At 32.7% G+C, this 7842-nt stretch overlaps 1 protein-coding gene across 2 annotated transcripts in view; it reads left to right on the top strand.

Moving 5' to 3' along the window:
* The first annotated feature begins 4724 nt into the window (after positions 1 to 4724).
* The window catches only part of LOC115453254 (filamin-A), a 108060-nt gene continuing 104942 nt past the window's right edge, over positions 4725 to 7842 (top strand). For both annotated transcript variants that reach the window (XM_037439182.1, XM_037439175.1), the window contains exon 1: positions 4725 to 4915. The gene's annotated coding sequence lies outside the window, so the exon portion shown is untranslated. The remainder of the gene's footprint in view (positions 4916 to 7842) is intronic.

Here is a 7842-nt window from a genome sequence, read left to right as displayed (position 1 = left end):
GCTTAGTGATTAATTTGAATATCGATTATTTGTTAAATAATTAAAGACGACAACTCTACGATAAATACCTACGCCAGAATGCGTTCCATTAAAAGTACAAAAAATGTGCTGATAATATCAATATGTTTCGTGCTAAAATCATAAACAAATATTTAAATTATAATAATTAAGATATTAAAATAAATATAACGTTAACGGTAATAGACTGGAATTGAAATATAAAATGTTATTTGTTTGTTACACTGACGGAAGATAGATGACGGTACAAGCGTACACATTTAGAAACTATTTCTTCTTGTCGCTAGATGTCGCTACTATCAGACAGTATAACAGAAATATTTTAGTAGCACATACTTTCGTCGCTAGATGACAATCATTGGAATTTCCGTTTCATACATCCTACGTAAAATAATAATATAATTATTATTTATATACCTTCAATGCCTACTTTTCAGAGCTTAAATTTATAAATGTGTTTATTATTAGTCAATGATGGCAAATGATGAACGTCCATAAATAACCAAAACTACACGTATAAGTTATCGACGGTGAGTTTCCGAATATTTATTTCAGAAGTTAATATTCCGGTTACGGCATTTAACATTAAAACATTATTTAACCTTGGTTTTATGCAAAATAGAAATGATACCACATAACAGTGATAATAAACCACCTAATTATATTTCGTCTGAAAGTGGTTTTAACTCTATTTTTTAGATACGTATCTACTATCTACCGACAAAATAACCATATTATGTTCAAATAAATAAGTATTTCACTACATTTATACTTTACTATTAATTAAGTTATTTATAATTTAAAAATATACGTACAACTAAATGTAGACAACATGTGAATATATTATTTAACGTAACATACTCCTAATGTGAATCAAAGAAGACACTTCTAAATTTAATAAAAAGATTTTAAAATAATTCACATGTAACATACCCAGGATCTCAGAACGATTCAGATTAAATAAAAAGTAAGATAAATGGTTAAAGACTTCTGAAATAAACGCAACAGAACGTTAATTAGTGACAATATTAATGTAATAAGTAGCTGTTGGTAATATATTTAATATTATCGTTGGTAATACTTATAGACTGTAATAATAATATTTATAGACTGTACGTGAACTAACTATAATAAAGAATATAACATCAATTCAGCTCGGGCCTAGAGATTTAATGTAGTAAGCATAAAAAAACGGGTATTACATAAATATTTTTTTCATGAATTTTGTTATTAAGGCGATACCTCAAGGTCCATTTTCATACATTTTGTTTCACCTTTAATCTGGGTAACTAAACAAGTATTGGCAAGTAAAGAATTTAAATTCACGTCTAGTTAGTGATTAGTTCTCGCAGTTGAAAGAAAAACGTAAAAATATTTAATAATCATGGATATTTCGGCCTTTAAAATTTCGTCATATTAAATTTTAAAGGCCGAAATATCGCCTTAACGGCATCTGTCTTAAATTATGTACTTAAGCTACAAAATATGAATTTATACTCTTAGAGCAATTTTATAACTCTGACCACTGTATTTAAAATTTCTTAATTCATGTAATAAAGCAAAGCAAATATAAAAAAAATGATCGTCTTCTAAATTTTTTAGTTTTTCTGTTGTAAAAACAGATGTATGAAGAAAACATTTCACAAAATAAAAAATTCTAGGCCTATGGCAATAAATTAAAAACTACTAACCTGTCTGTTTATTTATTTCAAAAGGAATTTATAGTTACTATAATTGACCTCAAAAATTCGCTGAGTAATGTCATTGTAATTAATTGTCAACTGTCCCAATTAATCAGAATGATTTATTTATACCTCTGTGATATTTATTAGGCAATGTTGGCGTTGAAGATTGCGAACATTAAGGACTGTGTTGGGTTAAATATTTATTGTAATTATGTTTACTTTTTCCTTTTGGAGAGGCAAAGGTTGGAGCCATAAAGCCATTACAAGACATGTACTTGACTTTAAAAGACTATCAGCGTCAGGAGATTCTGTAACAACTCTAATACGGCATATAGGATTTGATTGGCGTATGTAGAATTATTTTCTGTATTTAAAGGTAACTTAAATCATCTTCTTAATTTATTCGAGATCTTTTTTGAGTTGACAACTCTTATCTATATTTTCCTTTTTATTACAACTACACTGTTATCTGCGGAAATAAGTAAATAGTTATATCAGCCCTATATCATGTTATACCTATGTAATTGTCCACTAATGGGCACAAATCTCGTTCAGCACTGAGAGGATTTAAGTCTTAGCCCACTATGTTAGCTTATAATACAGAGGAAATATTACAGGAATCCTAATTTTGTGTATTTTTTGTCGAGGTCACGGTAAATTCAAACTTGCCTCACTGCATCTGATGGTAAGTGAAGAGATGTCCAAAAACAAGTCGACAAGGAAAAGATAAACATCCTCGGTCTGTCGGCACAGTTATGCCAGTCTGCTTAATTGCTTCTCCACGCTTCGTTTGAAGTAACCCAGGTTGTATGAAGAACGGAACACGTATATTGGAATACTGTTCCACAGCTTAATCGTGCGGCAGAAACATGGGTCTTAGCAAAATATGTTATTTCAAGTTTGCTAGTGAAAGGTAGATAATATTTTGGGTTTCTGAAGATTATTGACGACCACCGTCCACGGATATCAATAAGGCAAGTAGTTATGAAACTTCTGTCGCGATTAAAAGAACTAGGGACTTAATGTTTTTCAGGCATCTATTAATCTTTTTAATGGTAACAAAGTCCTAATATTCCTAATTTTCACGTTGATTTACTTCAATTTATTTTTATATTCAGTTATAGTACTTATCGTCGACTATTTCAGTTTCAAAACAGTGTGGATATTAAATTTAAAGGCATCGTTTCTTGACCACAAATAATTGTCAGTGCCTCGCGGCGTCTTAAATTGAATTCCAAATTGTTTGCATTCAAAATCGTTACTTCAATTTTTAAATGTTATACAATTTACATTTCTAATTTTTTCGTAAATTTTCGGATTATCCAAATGGCTCATTAACGAGAACAGCTGTTTTCAAATCGCATTATAAAAACAATAGCAATCGGAAAATGCCAAGCACAACAATTCCGACATGTTTATTATTCCTTCAGTAATTTGTGTAATCGTATGTTTTAATGAAAAATAGTTTTATATACAGATTTTACATTAATTAGATAGTTACTGCTGTAAGCTGTTAGATGGATATGTTTAGAAATTATATCACAAAATCTACGCATCTTTGTTGGGGTTGGGTAGAGACGAGAGCAATAAAAATATGTATTTTAACTTTTGGTATGAAATAAAAAAAAATCCACTTGCCTCCGTATTAATTCAATTTCGGGTTCACCCAAAACTCTTTTTATGACTATTGCAAAATCGATATTTTGGCTAAGTTCATTATAAACTTTGATACCTCCTTACTTTCGACACCCCCGTTCCTCGGTAAGCACATAAAGTCGTTGGTCCTGCGCCTAATCTCTCTCCGGTCAAGTCAGATTGCCGTCTCACCGAACTATGAGAGTGAAGGAATAGAGAGTGCTTGTGTATTGCGCACACACTTGTGCACTATAATATATCCTGCGTACCTTGCTGATTTCCGTTGAGATTGGATGCTGTGGTTGAAATCCAGCTAAGAGAGATTCACTTCGACACCCTTCGAGAAAAACAACCAGCGAGTTTTTAATGATATTATTAAAGTAAATTACTTATTAAAATATATTTCTTTATATGATAGGTTAACTTTTAGCGGGATACATCAATTTCGTTTATAATGTAAAGGTAATATACAGGTGCCAGATAATTTGGTAATCCGGACACTCGAGATCCCAAAGCCAACCATTACTTTATAAATGGTATTGCTTCATCGCTTTGTGTTGCGAAATATATATATTTTTTGATATATGTTATACTTAACCAAATACAGACATGTATTTGGTTAAGTAACAATATAACATATATCAGAAAATGCTGGTAATATCCTTAATATTGACGATAGCAAATTATTTTACGGGCACAGATCCCACATGGACTGGAATCTAGATAGAGTGTGAACTGACGAGAGATGGTTATACGTCGCCAGTCGAAATTATTATGCTGGTCTGCTTGAAACCGGATTTATATGATCCTGGAACGCAACATATTTACGTGAGCTACTATGGCAGATTTTACTTCGCGCTGTGGTCGTTATCCAGGTCGATGCAAATATCTTAACACCAGCATAATCGCTGATATAGTGATGAGTGAAATCTTTGTAAGTTCCCTTACAAAGATTAGCGTATAAACTGTATGAACCATTCCGGCAACAGTCAGGAGTATTTTCTCTCGGGATCCCGGGGCTGATTCTCATGCGTAGAAGATACAACGCGAAGTTCATAATGAAATTTTCCAAAATCTAAATACTGTGTCAGTACTTGGCTACAACATGGGTACAACCACGCAAGTTTCATTCAGTTTCAAGTATTTTTATCGCGTCGCCCGTATCATTTTCATTACCGCCGAGACAAAAGCCAACGTATGAATTTCCGATCACATGATCGCTATCCAAAGAAGACTATCGTCACCACGAGACGGCTCATGACTCATGGTCATCCATCCAGTTATTATTTACATGCAAGCGAGCCGCATGACTTTATGACGCGGGCCAAAATTACATCGTTACCCACCGCATTTTCACCCGTGCCACCTAAATTTTATATTAAAAGGCACATGAGACGTTGTTAGTCACGTATGCTCGCTAGCCGGGTGCACAGACTCCTCGACAAGTCCTCGTAAACTAACCCGCGTGCTTGCATTTCGCGCGCTTTCGCGAACGCCATCTTTGCGTCGAACTTTTTAAGTGCAAAGGAGTTTTGATATACTTCCCAAGTGTTGTGTTTGTGATAATCGACGTTAAGGTAACGTATTTTACATAAAATTTTCCCGCCGAAATATTCTTAATATATACGAGTGTCACGAAATATCGCAAATGCAGTAAATCGTCACGCCCGTTTGCCAAATTGTGCGAGTGTCTACTAAACTAATTATTACGCAGAAAGACATTAAATCTGGCTTGGCAGAAATGCTGGATTTCGTAAAAGTTACGAGTTATATTAAACGGCCAGGATCGAAAATGTCATGACATGATGTAATCGGTTGGGTAAACCACGCTATTTTCGGCCGTGTTATCCGTTATTTAAAACGTATCTTCATTATTTTTTCGTGTAGGATGATATTTATTGGTGCCATGTCACCCTTTCAGTATCTGTATAATATTTGACGCGTGTAATGTAACACGGATAGTAATTTTTGCGATGTTCCGCGACTTATATGTCGTTGGAGACGTTTTGTCCTTGGAATTCTTTGCAGCACGCGAAATAGTTAATAAAGATGAGTCAGTGTTGATATTATAAACCAAGTGAAGTATACATCGTATCCATCTTCACAGAGCTGTTGTGTACGAAGCTTTTATGTGTACCAACTCAAATTAACACTGTTTTTGATGGAAAATTCACTTCATCACGTAATCTGTTCCATATAGTTCGTATATTCCTACCTCCTGGAGTATAATCACCAATAATTCAACATTTCCTATATATCTATAATACAAGATTTTAATTGCCCTTGAATTTTATCAATAATATATTGTTAATATAAATGGTATTGCGGCTTATCCACAAAATTGATGGTTTTGGCGAGCTGTCAATAAAAGCTGTCCGCCAAATTACGCGTCGAAGCAAGGAATGTAATTATACTGCAACTGTTTTAATAGTTTGAAATAACTTCCGTTGTTTAAATGTTTAATAATTAAATTCAACATTTAATAATGTTTTGTAGAGAATCATTATTTTATTTACGTATTCTAAGGTAGTGTGACCAAACATAGCTCAGTTTCTAACAAGACCCACCTTCCATGTCCTTAATTTTTTGTATTTTTATGTAAAATATTCTACGATTTTTTGTTAGGTATTTTATTATAAAAATGTATATGTAGTGATATGTCGCAATTTAATCAAAGGTTTTTCTTTATATTTTCCATGAACTAATTACATAATGATTTTAAAATTAAGTGGACCATTATTAGTTCCGTTACCATCCAACAATTTAAGAAAAAACTATTTATAATTCTATTAATGTGGTTTGCAAGACTATTTTTAAGTAGAATTACAAGAACAATTAATACATTAGACGTTGGTATTTAAATTAAACTAGACTTGTGTCTTGCTATGTAGAAATGAACGATGGACCAACGTTTTATACAGAGACTAAAATTATAGTGCAAGCAATTAGACCAAGGCTAATGTTAAAAATATTAAGACACTTCTTGACCTTTCTAAATGCTCTAGTATTTTGTATCAAATGTGATTTTAATAACAAAATGCCGCGGTAACTATCCTTACCTTTATTCAAATAAAACTTTTTTACAAATTTCATCGCGGTTTTTTATATTATAAATCTCCTGATGTTTCGAAGACTGCAGCCTTCATGGTCACGAACGTTCTGCCAGACTTTAAAACACTGCGTTAGTCTGCGTAGAAAGGACCTTTAATAGGTAAAACAATTTAAATTGTTGTAAAATGTAGGTAGATATTGTAACGTTTTCGGAAGACCAACAACTAAGTCTCCCCTGTGACCATGAAGACTGTAAAGTCTTCAAAACGTCAGGAGAAAATAAAATACGTAAAAATAAGAAGCCATTATCACTCTTATTATTAAAAGTACTATAGTTTTGGTGAAATAGAAGCCCAGAAGATAGTGGTGGGGTTTTTATCTATGAACAATCATTTCACTTACTATCAGGTGAGAAGATGCCTTGCCATGTCATATTGCAAAAAAAAATATTTCCTATAATATAGCAAAAAAAGACAGCTCGTAACTTAAATTCAAGGTAGCATTTTGCTTTAATTTGTTGTGTGGTATCCTTCAGCATTAATTATAGATAATTAATTTAAAGTCAGATAAGGATGTGTTTTCACAAACCTTATTTTTACGGGTCCGTACCTCTAAAGGAACGTATATGATTACTTCTTATTTATGATAACTTTTTGTCAGTTTGTCGTTCAAGACCCTTTTTTTTCAATAATGCGTTGAGCTATCAATTTAAAATTTGTATCAAATTCTCGGGAATACGGCTTCTTTCAGCTGTGTAAAATTCAAAACTACTTATAAGTCAACGCGATTATAAGATATTACCGTTTATGTCGCATATTTTGCGATTTCATAAGGGTGTCTAACTCAATAGCGTACTTCCCGTTTGACCTAGAATAATATCATTTGGCAAGAAGTAATGTCTTAAAGATAATTCTGAAAAATTAATTAAATGACAAAAAAATACTATTAAGAACTTATTATTTGTGGTTAGCGGAACAAACGTGTCTGGAGATCGAACAGCAAAGTTAAGTTTGTCAAATTTAAGAACTACTAACCTACAACTTTTTCGGAACTCTCGGTGCTCGAGTTCAACTCGCCCTCGGCGGGTTTTCTCTACTGCCTTGACACTGACCTTGATAATGGTAACCATCTTCTAATAACTTACCTGAGACTCTAAATTATTCTAATCGAGCATTTTCCCGTGGAAATGCTTATTCTTAAGGCCCGAAGTAGATGCCTGATAGTGAGTTATTTCCCATGAAGAAAATTTCAGTGTAACAGAAGACGCATTGCTAACTTCGAAGGAGTAAGTATGGGATTGTAAGGAGGCGGAATTTAGAATTTAATCAATAGTTCCAGATTTTGACGTATTGATAACAAAATATATACTTTTTATTATAAATTTAATAATAATTGGAACAGTTAGTTTGAGAGATTATATTTATACAACCAAAAAACCCATGAGTATATGCCA

Source organism: Manduca sexta, chromosome 3 (assembly GCF_014839805.1).
Source record: "Manduca sexta isolate Smith_Timp_Sample1 chromosome 3, JHU_Msex_v1.0, whole genome shotgun sequence".
Classification (NCBI taxonomy): domain Eukaryota; kingdom Metazoa; phylum Arthropoda; class Insecta; order Lepidoptera; family Sphingidae; genus Manduca; species Manduca sexta.
This window is presented reverse-complemented; position numbering and strand designations above follow the sequence as displayed.